We start from the raw sequence: 21556 nt of genomic DNA on the forward strand, positions 1-21556 counted from the left end.
ACACCTTCCCATGACTATAGCGCCTTCTTACACAGTTCCCAGCTGAAATGCCTTTTCAGGGGGCCTTCCCAGCCACCTTCTCGAAATTCTGCAGTTAAACCTTCTATCACTTCACCCTATTTTACTTTCATCATCGCGTACATTGCCACCTGAAATTACCTTGAGTATTTGTCCATTGACTTGTTGCCTGTTTCTCCTCCTAGACTGCCAGTCTCATTGGAGCTGGAAAAATGCCTGTCTTATTCCTGACAAGCCTCCTCACCTCGCACAGCAGCCTGAAATGTAGTAGGGCTCAGTAAATAGTTCCCGAATAAACAGATGAGTTGATTATGTTACATCAGGCTTTCCTGATAAGCTTTAAAAGAAAAAAACCCCTAGACTTCCAGGCTATACCTCAGACATTCTGATTCATTCTACAGTGAGTCCTAGGAATCTAGTTTTAAGTCTTGCCTCCACTCCTCAAAAAAACATTCTTACGTAATACCTACATTGAAGAACCAATGTACAAACACCAAGTGATCCCTTGGGATCGTCCACCTCCCAGTGCAGCCTGTTCCTGCTCTGACTGCTTTATTAGAAAGATCTTCCTGATGCTGAGCTAGAATCTCCATCTAATTCCCACCCATTGGTCCAAGCTCTGCTCTTTAAGGCCATACAGAATTTGTCCTCATTCATTCATTCATTCATTTAATATATATTCAATGAAGACTTACCGTATACCAGACAGTGCTGTTTAGGTGCAGAGATTCAGCAATTAAACCATTGCCCTAAGAAGTCTCCCACTGCCATCCCCATCCATCTCAGAAGTTTTCTGGTTTGTTCTTCCTGTGTTTCTCAATGCAAATACAAGCAAAACCAAAAACAAGCACGCATATTATTTTTTTCCTTCCTTCTTACACAACATGGAGCAAACTACATAATTTTGTGCCTTTTTTCATTTAAAAGTATATTCAAGAAATCTTTCTTCATCAATGCAATGAGAATTTCTTCTTTTTGTTTATAACTGCCTAGAATTCTACTGTGGGAATGTACCATCGATTATGTCCACATTGCCAGACATTTGAGTTGTTTCCAATCTTTTGCTCCTGTAAACAGTGCTATAATGTGGGTGATGGCAAACTTTTTCTGTAAAGGAGCAAATAGCAAAAATTTTAGGCATTTTTAGTCAATAGGAAAAATTAAGGATATTATATCAATACTTATGTAACACAGGAGAAAACAAACTTCCACAAACTTTTTATTGAAAAACATTCAAAATGTAATGGATGCTGAAATGTAACTTTTATATAATTTTCATGTCATAACATTTGTTTTTATTATTTTATTTATTTATTTATTTATTTATTTATTTATTTATTTTGAGGAAGATTAGCCCTGAGCTACCTACTGCCACTCCTCCTCTTTTTGCTGAGGAAGACTGGCCCTGAGCTAACATCCGTGCCCATCTTCCTCTACTTTATATGTGGGACGCCTACCACAGCCTGGCATGCCAAGTGGTGCCATGCCCGCACCTGGGATCCGAACCGGCGAACTCCGGGCCGCCAAGAAGCAGAAGGTGCGAACTTTACCACTGCGCCACTGGGCCGGCTCCAAATATTGTTTTTATGATATATATTTTTATGAAAATATGTTTGTGATTTTTTTAAGATTTTTTTTTTAAAGATTGGCACCTGAGCTAACAACCGTTGCCAATCTTGCTTTTTTCTTCTTCTTCTTCTTTTTTTCTCCAAATCCCCCCAGTACCTAGTTGTATATTTTAGTTGTGGGTCCTTCTAGTTGTGGCACATGGGAAACCACCTCAACGTGGCCTGATGAGTGGTGCCATGTCCGTGCCCAGGATCCCAACCAGCGAAACCCTGGGCCGCTGCAGCGGAGCACGTGAACTTAACCACTCGGCTACGGGGTCAGCCCCATATGAAAATATGTTTTCATGATTATTTTTATTTGGAATTTTTTCCATCTCTTTAAAATGTAAAAATCATTCTGAACTTACAGGCTGTATAAAAACAGTAGGCCAGATCAGGCCAGCAGTCCACTGTTTGTCAGTAGAGCTTAACGAACAAGCGGGATGGGATGTCACTTCTTGTATGTGCGGGTATAGCTGTGAAATAGATTCCCAGAGTGGCGTTAATGAGTTAGAGGATAAACACATTTGCAATTTTGGTAAGTATTAATAGAATGGAGGTTGTGGAATTTTGCACTCTCACCAGTAATATTTGAGCGTCCATTCCCACCCAGCCTCACAAAACTGTGTTTTTAAACTCCAGGATTTTTGTCAATCAGAAAGGTAAAATGTGGTATCTCTGTGTAGGTTTCATTTAGAATTACAATGAAAGAGATTGAGTAGCTTTTCATATATTTAAGGGCCATTTTCTTGTTCCTTCAGCAATTTTTCTATTGGATTTTTGGTTTTTTTCTCAATTTCTAGGAACGCTTTATGAAACAGAAAAATTAGCACTTTATGATAGAAATCACAAATCTATGTTTTATGACTTTGTATTTTTTTAATCATGCAAGGTTTTTAAAATTTATGTAGCCAAATATATCAAATTTTAATGCCTTTGATTATTGAGTCATTGTTAGAAAGGCTTTTCCCACTCAAAAGTTATAAAGGATCTTCTCCCTTATCTTCCAAGACTATCATCTCATATTTTTATATTTAAATATTGACCTATTTGCAGTTTATCATTTACCGGAATATGAGTTCAACTTTATCCAAAGTAGTATCGAACTTTTGTGAATAAGTCCATTTCTTCTTCGTTGATGATATACTGTCTTTATCATATTCTAAATTCTTATATATATTTGAGTCTGTTTCTGTTGGGTTTTTTTCTGTTCTATTGGTGTTATCTATTCATGTGCCAATATCTTGTTTTAATACTTGGGCTTTATAGTATTTTAAATATCTGATGGAGATAGTCTCCTGTCACTGCTCTTCTTTTTTTAGAGTCATTCTGCCTATTTTGTCGATTTTATTTTTCAATGTCAACTTTAAATCATCTTAGTTAGAGTAACCTTCTACGTCTCATTTAGTGATTTTTGGTGTAAATTCTACCCTACCTGATATGAAGGCAGGGACTCCTTTCTTTACGTTTGAATTTTACAGATATATATTTTTTAATTGACATGACATACACATAACATAAAATTAACCATTTTAAAGCGAACAGTTCAGCGATATTTAGTACACAATTTACAGTGTTGTGCAACTATCAGCTCTATCTAGTTCCAAAATATTTCAATACCCCAAAAGGAAATGCCGTAGCCATTAAGCAGTCACTCACCATTTCCTTCTCCCTCCAGCCCCTGGCACCCATCGGTCTGTTTTCTATCTCTATGGGTTTACCTCTTCTGAGTATTTTATATAAATGGAACCATATGTGACCTTTTGTGTCTGGCTTCTTTCACTTAGCATAATGTTTTAAAGGTTTATCTAGTTGTGGTGTATACCGGTACTTCATTCCTTTTTATGTCTGCATAATATTACATTGTATGTATATACCACAATTTATTTATCCATTCATTCGTTGTTGTATTTGTTTTGGGTTTTTCCCACCGTTAGGCTATTATAACAATGCTGTTATGAATATGTGTGTACACATATTTGTCTAAGTACCTATTTTCAATGCTTTTGAGTATATAATTAGGAGTGGAATTGCTAGGTCATATGATAATTCTGTTTAACTTTTTGAGGAAGCACCAAACTCTTTTCCACAGTGGCTGAACCATTTTACATTCCCACCAGCAATGTGCAAGAGTCCCAATTTCTTCACATCCTTGCTAACAATTGTTATTTTCCTTTTTTTTTTTTTTAATTATAGCCATCCCAGTGTTTGTGCAATGGTATCTCATTGTTTTGATTTGCATTTCCCTGATGACTAATGAAATTAAGTATCTTTTCATGTGCTTGTTGGCCATTTGTATATTTTCTCTGGAGAAACGTCTATGCAAGTCCTTCACTCATTTTTCAACTGGGTTGTCTGCCTTTTTATGTTGAATTGTAAGAGTTCTTTACATATTCTGGATACTAGACCCTTCTAAGTTATATGATTTGCAAAGATTTTTCTCCCATTCTGTAGACTTATCTTTTCACTTTCATGATAATGCCCTTTGATGCACTAAAGTTTTTAATTTTGACAAAGTCTAATTTATCTAATTTTTCTTTTGTTACTTGAGCTTTGGTGCATTATCTAAGAATTTGTTGCCAAATCTAGGCTCATGAAGATTTACTCCTGTGTTTTCGATAAGATTTTTATGGTTTTGAGCTCTTGTATTTAGATCATTGATCCATTTTGAATTAATTTTTGTATAAGGTGTGAGTTAGGGAACCAACTTCATTCCTTTGCATGTGATATCCAGTTGCTCCAACCCCGTTTGTTGAAGAGATTCTTCTTTCGCTGTTGAGTGTCCTTAACACTCTTGTAGAAAATAAACTGGTGGAGATGTATGGGTTAATTTCTGGATTCTCCATTCTATTCCATTGGTCTACCCTTGTCTTGATTGCCATCATTTTGCAGTAAGTTTTGAAATCAGGAAGTGTGAGTTCTCCAATTTTGTTCTTCTTTTTCAAGATTGTTTTGGCTATTTTGGGCCTTTATAATTCCATGTGAATTTGAAGATTGGCTTTTCCAAATCTGCAAAAACACTGATGGAATTTTCACAGGGGACTGCATTGAACCTGTGGATTTCTTTGGGTAGTCTTGCAGTGTTAACAATATTAAGTATTCCAATCCATGAACACGGGTTGCCTTTTCTTTTATTTAGGTCTTCTTTAATTTCTTTCAACAAGGTTTTGTAGTTTTCATTATACGAGTCTTTCACTTTCTTGGTTAAATTTATTCGTAGGTATTTTATTCTTTTGGATGCTGTTGTAATTGGAATTTTCTTGATTTCCTTTACAGGTTGTTCATTGCTGCTGTATAGAAATACAGCTTATTTTGCATGTTGATTTTGAATCCTGTAACTTTGCTGAATTTATTTGTTACCTCCAGTCGTTATTTTTGTGGATTATTTGAGATTTTCTACATATAGGATCATGTCATCTGTGAATATAGCTTTACTTCTTCCCTTTTAATTGAGATGTCCTTTATTCCATTTCCTTCAGTACAGTGTTGTATAACAGTCTTGAAAATGGGCATCCTTGTCTTCTTCCTGATCTTAAAGGGAAAGCTTTCAGTCTTTCACCACTGAGTGTGGTATTAGCTATGGGTTTTTCATAAGTGCCTTTTATCATATTGAGGAAGTGCCCTTCTACTCCTAGTTTTCTGAGTGTTTTTATCATGAAAAGGTGTTGGATTTTGTCAAATGCTTTTTCTGTGTCAGTTGAGATGACCATGTGTTGCTGTTTTTTTTTTTCTGTAGTTCTGTTAATGTTGTGTATTATTTTGATTTTCTTATCAAAGAAAAGATAAGATTGATTTTCTTATGTTGAACGACCCGTGCATTCCTGGAACAAATCCACTTGGTCATGGTATGTAATCCCTTTAATATGCTGTTAGATTTGATTTACTACTATTTTGTTGAGAATTTTTGCATCAATATTCATAAGGGATATTGGTCTATCGTATTGAGCAGGTTAATACTGGCTTTATAGAATGAGTTAGGAAGTAGTCTGTCTTCTACTTTTTGGAAGAATTTGAGAAAGATTGATGTTAACTCTTTTTCAAATGTTTGGTAGAGTTCATCAATGGTACTATATAGTCCTGGACTTTTCTTTGTTGGGAGGGTTTTCTATTACTGATTCAATCACTTTACTTGTTATGGTCTGTTCATATTTTTAATTTCTTCTTGGGTCAATGTTGGTAGTTTGTGTTTTCATAAAAATTTGTCCATTTCATCTAAGTTATCTAATTTGTTGGCATACAATTGTTCAAATATTTTCTTATATTCCTTTTTATTTCTGTAAGGTCAGTAGTAATGTCCCATTTTCATTTCTAACTTAGTTATTTGTGTCTTCTCTCTTTTTTTGTAAGCCTAGCTAAAAGTTTGTCAATTTTGTCAATTTTTTCAAAGAGTCAGCTTTTAGTTTTGTTGACTTTCTCTATCATTTTTCTAGTCTGTATGTCACTTATCTCCGCTCTAGTCTTTATTTCCTTTTCCTGCCAGCTTTGAGTTTAGTTTGCTCTTCTTTTTCTTGTTCCTTAAGGTGTAAAGTCAGGTTATTGATTTGAAATCTTTATTCTTTTTTAATGTAGGCATTTATTGATATAAATTTCCCTCTGAGCACTGTTTTTGCTATATCCTTAAGTTTTGATGTGTTGTATTTTTGTTTTCATTAATCTCAAAATATTTTCTAAATTCTCCTGTGATATTTTTTTGACTGATTGTTCAAAAGGGTATTGTTCAATTTCCACATATTTGTTAGTTTTTCAGCATTCCTTCTGTTATTGATTCTAGTTTCATTCAACTGTGGTCAGAAAAGACACTTTGTATGATTTCAATATTTTTAAATTTATTGAAACTTGCTTGTTGCTTAACATATGGTCTATCCTGATGAGAGTTCCATGTGCACTTGAGAAAAATGTGTATTCTGCTTTTGTCGGGCAGAGTGTTCTATAGCTGTCTGTTACTCTAGTTGGTTTATTGTGTGTTAAAGTCCACTATTTCCTTATTGATCTTCTGTCTAGTGTTCTATCCATTATTGAAAGTGAGCTATTGAAGTCTCCAACTATTATTGCAAAACTATCTTTCTCTCATCAATTCTGTCAATGTTTGCTTCACATAATTTTGGACTCTCTTGTTTGGTGTGTATATGTTTTTAATGTTATATTTTCTTAATGAGTCGATCGTCTTATCAGTAAATGATGTCCTGCTTTGTTTCTTGTAACAGTTTTGACTTAAAGTGTATTTTTTCTGATCTTTCTCATATAGCCAAGCCAGTTCTCTTTTGATTACTATTTGCTGAAATATTTTTTTCCTTTCACTTTCAACCAATTGTTATCTTTGGCTCTTAAGTGAGTCTCTTGTAGATAGCATATAGTTGGATTATTTGTTTTTCATCCATTCTGAAAATCTCTGCCTTTTGATTGGACAGCTTAATCCACTTACATTTAAAGTAATTATGACAAAGAAGGCCTAACTTCTGTCATTTGTCTGTTTTCTGTATGTCTTATACTTTTTTCCCCTCCATTATTTTCATGCTGTCTTCTTTTGCATTCAATTGATTTCTTGTAGTATACCATTTTGACTCCCTTTTAATTTATTTTTGTGTATTCTTAGATATTTTCTTAGTGGTTACCATGGGGTTTACAATTAACACCCTAAATTTATAACAATCTAGTTTGAATTGGTACCAACTTAGGTTCAATAGTATAGAAAAACTCTGTTCCTGTACTTCTCCATCTTTCCCCCTTATGTTGTTTTTGTCATAATAACATCTTTATACATTGTGTGCCCATTAAGAGGTTTATAATTATTGTTTTATGCATTTTTTTTTCTTTTGAGGAAGATTAGCCCTGAGTCAACGTCTGCTGCCAATCCTCTTCTTTTTGCTGAGGAAGACTGGCCCTGAGCTAACATCCATGCCCATCTTCCTCCACTTTGTATGTGGGATGCCTACCACAGCATGGCTTGCCAAGCGGTGCCATATCCACACCCAGAATCCGAACCCACAAACCCCGGGCCGCTAAAGCAGAACGTGCAAGCTTCACTGTGCCACTGGGCCGGCCCCTTGTCTTTTAAATTATGTAGGAAACAAAAAGAGGGACTACAAACAAAAATATATAGTACTAGCGTTTATATTTTCCCAAGTAGTTACCTGAGGACTTTTATTTCTTTGTATGACTTTGAGTTACTATCAAGTGTCTTTTCATTTCAGCCTGAGGGTCTCCTTTTAGTATTTCTTGTAGGAAAGGTCTACTAGCAACAACCTCCCATAACTTTGGTTTATCTGGGAATGTCTTAATTTTTCCTTCATTTTTGGATAGTTTTGTCAGATATCAGCACTTTAAAAATATCATCCCATCCCTTCTGGGTTCCACAGCTTCTAGTGATACATCTGCTGTTAATCTTATTGAGGATTCCTTGTATATGTATGACAAGTCACTTTTCTCTTGCCATTCTCCAGATTCTCTCTTTGTGCTTGCCTTTCAACAATTTGACTATAATGTTTCTCAGAATGGATCTTTTTGCATTTATCCTTCCTGGAGTTCATTAAGCTTCTCAAGTGTATAGATTTGTATCTGTTATCAAATTTGGGAAATTTTCAGCCATTGTTTCTTCAAATATCCCTTCTGCTCCTTTCTCTCTCCTCTCCTTCTGGAATTCCAGTTATGCACATATTGGTGCACTTTATGGTATCTCCTATGTCTTTGGGGCTCTGTTTATTTTTCCTCATTCTTTTTCCTTTCTACTCCTCAGACTGTGTACTTTCAATTGACTTACCTTCAAGTTGCTTTATTCTTTCTTTTGCCTGCTCAAATCTGCTATTAAAGCCTTCTAGTGAGCTTTTCCTTTCAGTTATTGTACTTTTCAGCTCCAGAACTTCTGTTTGGTTCCTTTCTACAATTTCTATCTTTTTATTGATATTCTCTATTTGTTCATACATTGTTCTCCTGGTTTCCTTTAACTCTTTGTCCATGACTTCCTTTAGACATTTGAGTATATTTAAGACACTTGATTTAAAATCTTTGTCTAGGGGCTGGCCCAGTGGTGTAGTGGTTAAGTTCACATGCTCTGCTTCAGCAGCCAGGGGTTCGTGGGTTCACATCCCAGACGTGACCTACATACCACTCATCAAGCCTTGCTGTGGTGACATCCCACATATAAAAAATAGAGGAAGATTGGTACAACTGTTAGCTCAGGGCTGATCTTCCTCACTGAAAATAAAAAAATAAAGTCTTTGTCTAGTAAGTCCAATGTCTGTGCCTCCTCAGGGATCATTTATATTAATTTCTTCTATGAGTGGGTCATACTTTCTTGTTCCTTTACATTCTTCATCATTTTTTGTTAAAAACTGGAAATTTTGAATATTGTACTGTGGTAACTCTGAAAATCAGATTTTTCCCTCTCCTTGGAGTTTGTTTTTCTTGCTTGCTGTAGGCTGTAGCTGTCTGTGTGTTTAGTGACTTTTCTAACTATTTTTTTAAAGTCTGTATTCTTTATCATTTGTGGTCTCTGAAGTCTTTGTTTCTTTACCTTGTGTTCAGCTAGTGTTTTGACAAGGATTTCCTTGAATGCCAGGACCCACCCCCCAGGGGAAAAAAAAAAAAAACAGAGAGAGAAGAGAAAGAAAACCTCCAAATATCTCCCAGTCTTTGCAGTTCACTCCATGTTGGAGCACTCCTTCAAAGTTTAGCCAGGCTATTTACAACTCTGCCTTAGCCTTCACTTCCTCCTTACAGGTAGCCTAGAAATCAGCCAGAACTGAAAGCCTAGGGTCTTCTCAGGTCTTTTCTGGGCATGTGTTTTGCCCTGGGCATGCATGTGGCTTTCTAAATTCCCCAGTATGCAAGGGCCCTTTTGAATGCTGTAATTTCCAAAAGGAACTCTCTCCCAGCTTTTCCACCCAGGCTTTTGACACTTTATTGTGTTATTCAATCATCATCTTTTGCCCCACGTAGCTGCAGGTAGTTGATTTGCCTTAAAATATTTTCAAGGAATGTCCACCACTTTTCCACCCTGAGCAAGTTCCAGGTTAGGCAAAATAAAAACAAAGCACCTTGTGTCTGTCCTTCAGGTAACCCCTAGACAGGTTAGAATAGACAAACACAATTCTTTGCAAGTCAGATTTATTCTACTCCTTCTGGAACCAGGGACAGAGTCCTGCCCTGGGGACACAGTCCACCGTCCTCAACACCATTGACATGTCACAGAAGTGGGTGAGACAAGGGTAAAGAAAAACACTACAAACATTTTCTACCATTTTTAGGTTGCCTATTTCTTGATACAGGATTCACTTGGTTCCTATTAACCTTTGTTTTCGGAATTGACATAGTCAATTGTAAAACTTTTTGCTTGACTTTTTGATATTTCTATGGAGGGATGGGTCCTGGAGCTGCCTGTATATGTCCATCAGGCAGATATAATTTTTCCCATCTCTTTATTTGTAATCTTTATCATTCACGTTATTTTGGGTGTGTCTCTCAACAGAGCATAGAGTTGTGTATTGCTTTTAATAGGTCATTTAAGTCCATTTACATGTTTAATATGAGAGAGATGTTTTGTCTCAGATCTTTCATATTATTTTCTGTTAAATGTTTGTATGCATATTTGTGCATGTATTTATGTCATCTTGTGGTCTGCCTTTTTGTTCATTTTTGTTGTTGTTATAGTCCTCTTTGTGTTCAGGAAGTCTTCTTTTTGTTTGTTTGTTTGTTTCAGTTGTTCCCTTTGCATGTATGTCTTTATATAATACCCTGAGTTCCTTCTTTTGTTAAACAATACCTTTTGGTTCCCTACTATGAATAACAATTTAATTAGTGCGTATCTTCCTTGCTCTGCTGCCCCTCTCATCTCCATCCCTCAATTTTAGTCAATAATAACTTTCTTTGTTTTTACCTTTGTATGCTAAAAATTCTTAAGCTTATGTTACTATAAATGATATCCTTTGATTCCCAGCTATTTCACTTGAGACTATCACTGCACTTATTTTACTTCCCTCTTTCTCTCCCATTTTGGTTAATTTTATTATTTCAACATTGTTAGAACACCTAACATCAACCCCTTATTTCCACATTTGTTTTAATTACTATCGTTTTTAATAATTCTTAGTATCCAGTAGATTAAAGGTAACATTTTCTAAGTGATGTTGGTTATTCTTGCAACTTTTCTTTCCAGATGAATTTTAGATTTGTTTTCTTAGGTTCTAAGAAAAACTCTGTAGGCACCTTGCTTGGGATTGTATTGAATCTGGGATAAATTGGATAGAATTTACCCATATATATCTTTGCAAGATTTTTGTTAGTCTTACTGCTAGGCATGGTTTTTGTTGCTATTGTAAATTACTTGGAAAACTACGGTTTCTTCATTAATCTATTGCTTGTTTTTTCCAGAACACCAATGGATGCCCTGACCTTTACTTCCTCTCCTTGCTCCTCTCTGTTCTTACCTCCAAATGGTTGCCTATCCTCTATTCCTCCAGTGCACCTCAGCACAGCTAAAAGGCCAGAGACATCATTTGTCTCATCACATCGACCACCCATCCTGTCAATAGCAGTCAGTGATCACATTAGCCAATCTGTCCTCAGGGCTGAGGTTATGCTTTTCAGCCTTTTCTGACCATTATGTTTCAATAAGCACCGCTGTTTTTAATGAGGAGGCTGTGGTTTTGTCTAGGCAGGTATTAATGGGACTCTGAGCTGGCAGTGGGAGAGGAGACGAGGTCAAGACATGAGACAATACGGAAGTACAACTTCCAGGATGTGGCAAGTGGCGAAATGTGAGAAGCAAGGAAGACAGAGGTACCAGGATCTTCCTCCTCCTTCAGCCTCTCAGGTTTGGTGCCATGAGCCTTTTGCTTTCCACTGCATGTTCTCAAGGAACGAAGGCCACAACCTCGGAAGTGAACACTCTCTCCTTCAATTCCCTGTCCTTCCCACAGCTCTCTGTACTCTTCCCCAATTCTGAACCTGCAGTCCTGACATCCCTTGGATTCTCTGGCTATTTGCTGCCTTCTGACAATGACGTCCTACGCCTGATACACTGTAGAGGCCCCATGAATGCTATGTGAATAAATGAGTGAGAGCTATTGGTATGTGTTATTGTCTTTGTAACCTCTTGGGCAGCTCAGATGGTAGAATCATCCCCAAAACATATTTGGCACTAGCGTGGCAAATAAATCCACACATTAGAGCTAAGAGTGTTGAATCTGTGGTGGGTCAGGTCCTCTCTTGCCTCTGGGCCTTTGTGTGTGCAAATCCCTCAGCTAGAAGCACTGTCCTCTGCCCTCAGCTACCTCTTGGGTTTTTAACATTTACAGTCCTCGAGAAGGCTGCCTCTGACTTCAGGTGAGGCTACCTTCTCTTTACTCCCTTTTCACACACCTGTACTTTAATTCATTACACAGTGACCTCATCTGCCTCTAAGCTACTTGAGGGCATCAAGGGACCTCAGGTGCCTTGTACACCAGTGCCTGGCACATATAAGGTGCAAAAAAAATAACCTGTTGAACTGAATGAGTTGCATTGCTTCTACCAATGGGAAAGAGAAAGTTGTTCCCTTTTTCAAGATAGTCCCTCTTCTGGACTATGTAGAAAGTTCTCTTACCCATCTTAAGAGAACCCTCCACTAAAGGGTCCTACTCCCAGCTCACTGGAGGGTGTGACCAAGAATTTCAGATGACGTTTGAATGGAGGCCGGTGCTCCTCACCCCTTTGACAAGAGTGTGTGAATGCAGATGGCTGCTGGCTGTGGTACCTTGTCCTCTGGAGCTCGGCCAGGTCACCCTTCCATATGTAGCCCCCACCCCTGCCCTGCCTAGACTGTCAGGGTTCCCATTAGTGAGCCTGGTGCTAGCTTTGCCTCTGTCCTTGGCATGGAATGCCTTGGCCTCTTACACTCCAGCCCCACCACCACCGTCCCAATTAGCTGAGAAGCTTTCCTGCAGCTGACACAGGGCCAGGGCTCCAGATCCAATGCCAAAAAACCTCTTGTACTAATTTATAACCACAATGCCCAAAAAGTCTAACCTTGAGGATGTCTGTAAGTCACACACATTTCCCAGGGCTGGCAGCCACACAAGAACACCAAGGGTAGATGGCGGCTCGGAAGTGGCAGTCGGCACGGTGGGCATTAGGCCATTTGAAATCTTCACTCTGGTTCCTTCACTTGCCCTTCTTTTCTGTTCCTTGTCTCTGCCAGACTGTCCATCCAGGGAGCGGTCAGTTTGGTGCAGAGAAGAAGAGGTGGGCTTTGGCAGCCCTCATGGAATGCAACAGCCGGGAAATGTTGCAAATTGCTTCTGGGCCTCATGGTCATTGCTGGGCTGCAGGAACTAAGGTACTAAGGAACTAAGGTAGATTTCTCTCTCTCTCAAGAGCATATGCCACCCTAATAAGAAAAGTGTCATCCTCCAGCAAGAGGAAGCCACTGTGTTTGCTGTGCTGGGACTCAGCTCTTGGAGCAACTCACTGTTTTATTGTTACCTTAGGATTTTACCTCCAATCACTGTTAAATATATAGGCACTGTCCAATAAAAATATAATTCAAGCCACATCTGTAATTTAAAATTTACCAGTAGCCACCTTTAAAAATATAAAAAGACGCAGGTGGAATTAATTTTAATAGTATACTTTATTTAGCCTAATACATCCAAAACATTTTAATTTGCATATGTAATCAACATAAAAATAATTACTGAGATATTTTACACTCTTACTAAGTCTGTTTAATGGAAGACTATTTTACACTTCTTTGGTTTCTAATATTTATATTCATTAAAATTTGATAAAAATGTAAAATTCAGTTTCTCAGTCACACTGGCCCCATTTCAAACGCTCAATAGCCATGTGTAGCTAGGGGCTACTGTGCTGGACAGCGCAGGTATAGTCCACTGAGAACAAGGTGGTAGGCTCAATTAAGGAGGCAAGCTTTCAGGATCTTCGTTATGCCTGTCTTAACCATGTCTTTTATTTTCTGTATTCTCGTACTTTGATCTGGAGGACCTGTCCCTCCTAATTCCTGGAGACAGCAACAACTAACTGGCTGTAAGCAAGCATGCCTTTCGTAGACAAACCCACCCATCCAGAACCCACTCCCCAACGACGTTCTCTACGGGGCCATTACACTTCGGGCCACTGTCCCTCTGCCCTAAGCACCCCAGGGCCAGGTATCACACAACTAAGGACTGCCCTGTGCCCCAAAGCCTGCTGAAATGATTCAGACTAGCCAACCCTAAGCCTGCTCACCTGGCCTCACCCCTTCCTTCTGTGGAAACCTCAATTAAGGCTCTTGTCCATGTTTTCTCCTCCTCTGCCTCCTGGTCATCTCCAGTGCTTCCAGCTGTGGCCCCCCTGCATGGCGTAGTGTGTCTCCTGTTTCCAGGGAAGGTGAGTATAATAAACTTCTTCCTTCGTGACAGTCATTTCCGTGTCTTACCATACCTGATTAAAACAAACCTGGGACCCTTAAACTGCCCTGTTCTGGGGTTCATCTTCTCTTTCATCTACCTCCTCGCCCTCCTCAGCCCTGGCATCCTTCTTATCTCTTCTTTGTTCTGAGCATGAAGCTCCTGTTGGGTTAATCTCCTGTTTCCTAAGCAGGCCCACCATGTACGGTCGTGCAAGTTGTATGCAGCAACTAGTTAGGGGTGATATCTAGTCTGCATTTGCAAGGGCAGAGGAGGCCCCTTTGTCTATGGGCCGCTGAGAGCGTCCTGAGAGGCTCTTCCCCACCATCCTACCTCCCTAATTCCAACTTATCACGGAGCCCTTCCGAGTATGTGTGCAGACCTTGTGCCTAGAAGGCGAGATCCTGCTCGTCTAGCTGCTTTGTTCTTGCACTGGAATGTATCCTTCTTCCACAGGGAAAGTCTGCAGGAAAGAGGCCTGAGTTGCCTGAAGCCACAGTGTGAAGGCAGAAAGGGTGCTTCTCTGTCTCCTTAGCCGCTCTGCTTCTGCTTCTGGGGGCAGTTCTCAGCTTCACCCATCCAACCCCACTCCCACCCTTTTTATACCAGGGAGGAAATGACCGAAAACAGCTAGAGGCAGAGCCCTTCCCCACTTGCCTCCTGCCTGTAATTCAGAAGGGCTCAAGTTTTCCAAGAATGATTCTCACGATGCTAGACTAGATCAATGGTTCTCAAACTTTAAGGTATATCAGAATCACTGGAGGGCTCATGAAAACGCATCAATGGGCCTGGCCCCAGAGTTTCGGACTCAGTAGGTCTGAGATGGGACCCACGAATCCATTTCTACCACATCCCAGGTGACACTGACGCTGTTCGCTCTGGGACCACACTTTGAAAGCCAGTGTTCTAGATGTGTAGTGCTTCAAGCATCAGCCACCACCTGAGGAAGCTGTGACCCTAGGCTTTACTCCCAAAACTTGGGTGTCCCTGATCTGCAAAGCATGACATCTGAGCTTTCTGGAAAGAGATTTTGTCTTGATGAGGGTCATTTTGTTTTCTCTCAGCAAGTCTCACATATTCTCTCTGTGAAAGCTTCTTGGACAGGAACGAATATCCAGTATTATTTTGCACACTCTGTATGTTTTGACACCCAAGTGATGATAGTAATTTTCAAAGCTTCACAGAGTGTTCCATTAAATTCCTCCTCTCTCCTACCCTCAACTGAGTGACACCAAGGTTCTGATTCCAGAACAAATAAGGATTTTTCTGAGCTCATTGCTATGGATTGTAAACATCACAGGGAGAAAAATCAAGAAGGATCTTATCTTAGAGAAATCTTTCTTCCTGGCTCTCTCCTTTCCCACTTCACAAAGATAGTGGCTTTTCAGGAACCCCAGCTCAGCTTCTGAAAGCCACAGCAGTGTCAGTGGAATACTGCAAAGAAGAGCAGCCCCCTCCCCCACTTGGTACCAGCTTTCCTTGAAAAGCCAGAAGCCTCATTAAATGACAGCACGTTGAAAATTGTCATCGAGAGACGCGATTTGCATGCATTGAAACCCCTATGTGATCGTCATTTCTGAGTGGTGACTGCCTGTCTGCAAGGACATCTTGGATGCTTCCCCAGAATGCTGCAGCCTCCAAAATTGGACCTGGTTGTGTGTGCTGACGTCTGGATATGCTGCCTCCTGGGGAGGAGGGGGTAGGGGACAGAGCAGATTTTAAAGAGCAACTTAAATTAAAACCCAAATCATCTCCAGTCTGCACAGTGAGAGCTGCCTCAGCCAGGTGTGCTTTCTCTTTACATAGCCTATAAATGACGCACAGAGATGGCCCCTGGGATGGCCTGTCACTTAACTCTTTCTACACTGACAGGCAGGGCAATCTACAGGAGCCGAACTCTGAGCAATGAAGCAGGGAGCACAGAGTGTGTTTGGAATCAGAGGTTCTGAGCATTAGAATCACTTGGAGAGCTTCTCCTCCCCAAACCAATTAAGTCAGAATCTCTGTGGTTGGGGTCTGAGCATCAGTAATTTTAACCACCACCCGGGTAACTCAAATGTGCAGCCAGTGTTGAACACCATTGCTTTAAAACCTGTCTGCCACTCGCTGGCTGGGTGATATTGGAAGGCTGTTCAGCTTCGGTTCCCCAGTGATTCAATGTGGTGGATGTTATTGGCCTCCTAGAACTGTGGTGAGTGGCAGGGGAGGTCAGTGGGTATGGATAGCTTAGCACAGTAGAGGCCTGAACAGTAGGTGTTCAGTAAATGGTATATTCTGTTTTGAGCTTGGGTTAGTAATTGAGGGAAGATCTTTGAGTGTAGAAATGAAGTGAGAAATAAAATTAAAAACAAAATCTAAGAAAAGGAAATGGCAAGTTGTGGAGTAGGAAAAAATATTCATAACAGCTAAATCTGTTGAAGGACTTGTACCCAGAATATAGAAAGAATTCCCACAAATCAGAGATAAAAAGATAAACAACCCAATAACAAAGGATCAAAAGACTTAGACTCCTCATGAAAGAAGATACAAAATTAGCCAATGAGCGCATGAAAATGTGTTCAACGTCAGTAATCATTAGGGAAATGCAGACTAAAATCACGATGAGAGATCACTTCACACTCATTGCAACAGCTGGAATTCAAAAGATGGATAATACCAAGTGTTGCTGAGGATGTGGAGCAGTTGGAATGTTCATACACCATGGATAGGAGTGTAAAATGGTACGACCACTTTGTAAATCTGTTTTGCAGTTTCTCATAAAGTTAAGTGTATATTTACAATACAACTCCAATCCCAACCCAGAGGAAATGAAAACATATGTCTACAAAAAACTTGTACATGAATGTTTACAGTTGCTCTGTTTACTATAGGCAAACCCTGGAAACAACCCAATGTCCATCAACTGGTGAAAGGATTAACAAATTATAATGTGCTACTCAGCATTAAGAATGAATGAACTACTGATACAACCACATAGATAAATCTCAAAAACGTTAAGTTGTAAGAAAGAAGCCAGACACTGAAGAGTTTATTCTGTATGATTCCATTCATGTGAAGTCCAAAACAAACAAATCTAATCCACAATGAGGGAAAACAAATAAGTAGTTATATCTGAGTGGGTGGGTGGGATCGACTAGAAAGAGGCATGAGAAACTTTTGTGGGGGTAGAAATGTTCTATTTCTTATTGAGGATGATAGATACACGGGATATGCATTTGTCAAAACCCATCAACTTGTACAATTAAACCTCTACCTTTAATTATATGTCAATTATACATCAATAAAAAAGAGTTTGGGGAAAATAAATAATAAAATCTTACACCAGAGACTGTATGTGGTTGGGTGCAAGAAATGGATACTGGAAGATGGATGAATGATGCATGGCTGCCAAGTTCAGTACCAGCTGCTTTTGCTTGACTCTGAAGAAATGTCTATGCCTAAAAGGAGGTGTAAAACATATTTACTTGTAATATTAATCAAGAATGTGAGCCCTCTGCAGAGGAATATGATCTGCTCTCTACTCAGGTAGTCTTCTTGCCAGGCTGAGAAGCTATCCATTCTCCAAGGTTTGTGAAAATACAATCTTTTGAAAATAAAACCACTCCATGTGGATTTTACCTCCACCCCAGGTGATTCCACGGAGGTAGACCAGGGATCACACTTGGAGAAACCGGGTCTAAGTCTAAAAGAAGCCTTAGTGGGAATGAGGGAGCAGCACAGGTGGCTGGATGGCAGGCCATAAGTGGAGAGAGGAATCTCTAGACCCTCTGTTCTTTGTGTCCCCTGCCACCTGCTGCCCCAGCCAAGAACTTTGTAGGTGTTCAACAGGTATTTATGGCATACACAAATAAATGGGCTAGTGAGTAAGTGAACAAATGGGTGGGAATTGGAGCAATTGTAAGGGAAAACAAGTTCCAGGATGTGGATGAGGAGAAGGCTGCTGAAGTGGAGGTGTTAGAGCAGCACAGATGGACATGAGATAGAAATCACTGAGACAGCACAAAAGGTGCCAGCATGAAGGTGCGAAGCTTCCATTGCACCCTCTATAAAAAAAGACAATCATGGTATCCACATCATGGGTTTTTGTGAGGATAACATACGGTTCATGAAAGATCATATATGTACTGCTCAGCAATATGTTTAGTGACCATCAACTGTATCATTCATATTATCACTAGCATTATTATTTGTATTATTAAGACACTGAACTGAATGTCCAGGCCCTCAGTAAATGTGCAGGGGGTCTATAGGTGGTGGCAATTGAGGCAAGAAGAGGTGACGTAGCTGGATGACAGCAGCTCAATGATGAGGGATTTTAAATAAAGCCTGTAGTCGGTGAGGGTCTGGAAGCCTTAGGGCAAGGTCAGGAGGAGGCCACCCCCTGCCAGCCTCAGAAGCTTGCCATGAAGAAGGCCCTTTCAGAGCATCCGGGCAAAGTCAGAGGCTGGTTAGGGTGTCAAGGTGGAGTCAATGCCTTGGTAAAACAGAGGTGTGATTCCCTTCATCCTGTCATTTATCACCAATCTCTGATTCTTAGCGACACAGAGAATTACATTTCTTCTGACTCTGGATCATTCTTCCAATGGTTGAATTTATTAGGATTATGGAGATTTGCCAAAACTTGTAATTTGGAGTATGAAGCTCTTACTCCTTAGATGGCCAACTCAACATTTTCTTGAGAAAAATCTATCAGATGCTGATGTTTGTTTACTCATTTTTTCCTTTAAAGAAAAATTCTGAGATCATACAAGGGATTAATCTCCAAAATATATAAAGAACTCATACAACTCAACAACAAAAAAACAAACAACCCCATCAAAAAATGGGTAGAAGATATGAACAGACACTTTTCCAAAGAAGATATACAGATGGCCAACAGGCACATGAAAAGGTATTCAACACCACTAATTATTAGGGAAAGGCAAAACAAAACTACAATGAGATATCACCTTTCACTGGTCAGAATAGCTATAAATACCGTGACAAAAAGTGACAAATGTTGGAGAGGATATGGAAAAAAAGGGAACCCTCATACACTGCTGGTGGGACTGCAAACTGGTGCAGCCACTATGAAAAACAGTATGGGGATTTCTCAAAAAATTAAAAATAGAAACGCCATACAATTCAGTTCTCCCACTACTGGGTTTTTATCCAAAGAACTTGAAATCAACAATCCCAAGAGATTTATGCACCCCTATGTTCACTGCAGCATTACTCACAATAGCCAAGACATGGAAGCACCCCAAGTGCCCATCGACTGATGAGTGGATAAAGAAGGTGTGATATATATATATAATGGAATACTACTCAACCACAAAAAAAGACAAAATTGTCCCATTTGCAACAACGTGGATGGACCTTAAGGGTATTATGTTAGCTGAAATAAGCCTGACAGAGAAAGGTGAACACTGCGTGATTTCATTCATATGTGGACGATAAACAAACACATGGACAAAAAGAACAGATTAGTGGTTACCAGAGGGGAAGGGGGCTGGGGAGTGGACATAAGGGGTAAAGGGACACATATGTATGCTGACCGACAAATAATAATGTACAACTGAAATTTCACAATGTTATAAACTATTGTGACCTCAATAAAATTTTTTAAAAAGACAAAATCGTGCCATTTGCAACAATCTGGTTGGGCTTTGAGGGTATTACGTTAAGTGAAATAAGCCAGACAGAGAAAGACAAGCACCATGTGATTTCACTCATATGTGGAAGATAAACAAACACATGCAGAGAGAGAGCAGATGAGTGGTTACCAGAGGGGAATGGGGTCGGGGATGGGGAAAAGGGCACATATATATGGTGATGGATAAAAATTAGACTATTGGTGGTGAGCATGACCCAGTGTATACAGAAACTGATCAATAATATTGTACACCTGAAATTTCACAGTTATAAACCATTATGACCTCAATAAAATAAAAAAATCACTGAAAGGCTTAAATAAAAAAGAAAAATTCTGAGGTCATAAGTAATTGAGTTTGGGTCCTCTGTTTACTTGTTCTGGCATCAAAATTTAGACGAGACTAATTTTTTTTTTAGCTTTACTGAAGTATAATAGAAAAGCAATAAACTAAACATGTTTGAAGTGTACAATTTGGTACATTGTGACATATGTATACATCAGTGAAACCATCATGGCTAGGCTGACTTTTTAAAAAAAAATTAAAGTGCAGCCATTGTCCTTTAAACACACACACAACGCACACACACTCCAGTGTTTTTGTGTGGTAAGAAGGACTAACGTGATCAGAATTTACCTTTAGGTAAATAGTACTTAGGACATGCAACACTCAAAGTTTATTGGTTTATTTGTTTCATTGTAATAAATTTTTAATTTTATATCAGTTTTAGATTTACAGAAAAGTTGCAGGGGCTGGCCCTGTGGCCGAGTGGTTAAGTTCGAGCTCTCCACTTTGGTGGCCCAGGGTTTCACAGGTCGGATCCTGGGCTTGGACATGGCACCGCTCGTCAAGCCATGCTGTGGCAGCATCCCACACAGCACAACCAGAAGGACCTGCAACTAGAATATGCAACTATGTGCTTAGGGGCTTTGGGAAGAAGGAGAAGAAAGAAAAAAAAAAGAAGATTAGTGACAGATGTTAGCTCAGGCGCCAATCTTTAAAAAAGAAAGAAAGAAAGAAAGAAAGGGCTCTTTACAGCAGTTCTTAAAAAAAAAAAAAAAAAAGTTGCAAAGAGGCCTCTCAGGAAGAGGGTGAGAAGGAACCTGGGATAGGATGCGGGTTTTGGTTGGGTAATTTGGGGGAGGGTCAAGTACGTGGGGCTTTGTTCTAGATTGGGTGCAATCAGGAAGTAGGGCAATTCCATGATTGGGCTTCTCAATAAATCTTACCTATAGGGAGGGCAGACCAGAGGGAAGCTAAAGCTGCAGCTGGTAAAGAAGCAGCAGTCCACAATTTCAGAAGAGAGAGAAAATGAGAATGAGAGAGGGAGATGGAGTGATGTCTTGCTCAAGCCTCATAAATTCCAGTTAATACCCTCATCTTGATGCACTTTCTCCTGACCCTGAGCCCTAACCTATCGTTTCTTACTTGGCTAGATCCTCCTGGTTTCTTTGTCTCCCTTTCCCGCTTCCTCTGAGCCTCCTCAAGGCAGGACCATGTGCCCGAAGCACTCTTTTTCCACCCGCTCTACCTCAGCTAGTTCTGTCTCCTATCAAGTGAGAATTTCCAAAATTCCCACCCTTCTGTGAAGTTTGCCTGAGTCTGGTAAAGAGGAACCCGCAGCTTTTCTTCACCCAAGTCAGGTTGCATGTGGCACTCCCACGGCCTCACTTGTCAGTGTCCCAGAGCCTGGTTCACATTGTCCACACACACACACCTGCTGACCTGTCTGTGGTGCAAACCTCGTTGCCACTTGGCCTTTGTCTAATGGTGCTTATCCAAGTGGCCTTTATTCATTTTTCTATTTTAGGTCCCAAATTCCTGGAGGTCGTGGGCCATCTCTGTGCATCTGTCATAAGAGTCGAGGGAAAAGAGGCTTGCTGGCTGCCCCAGAGCTGAGGCACGTTTCCTGTGTTCG

This window comes from Equus quagga, chromosome 4, assembly GCF_021613505.1.
Source record: "Equus quagga isolate Etosha38 chromosome 4, UCLA_HA_Equagga_1.0, whole genome shotgun sequence".
Lineage (NCBI taxonomy): Eukaryota > Metazoa > Chordata > Mammalia > Perissodactyla > Equidae > Equus > Equus quagga.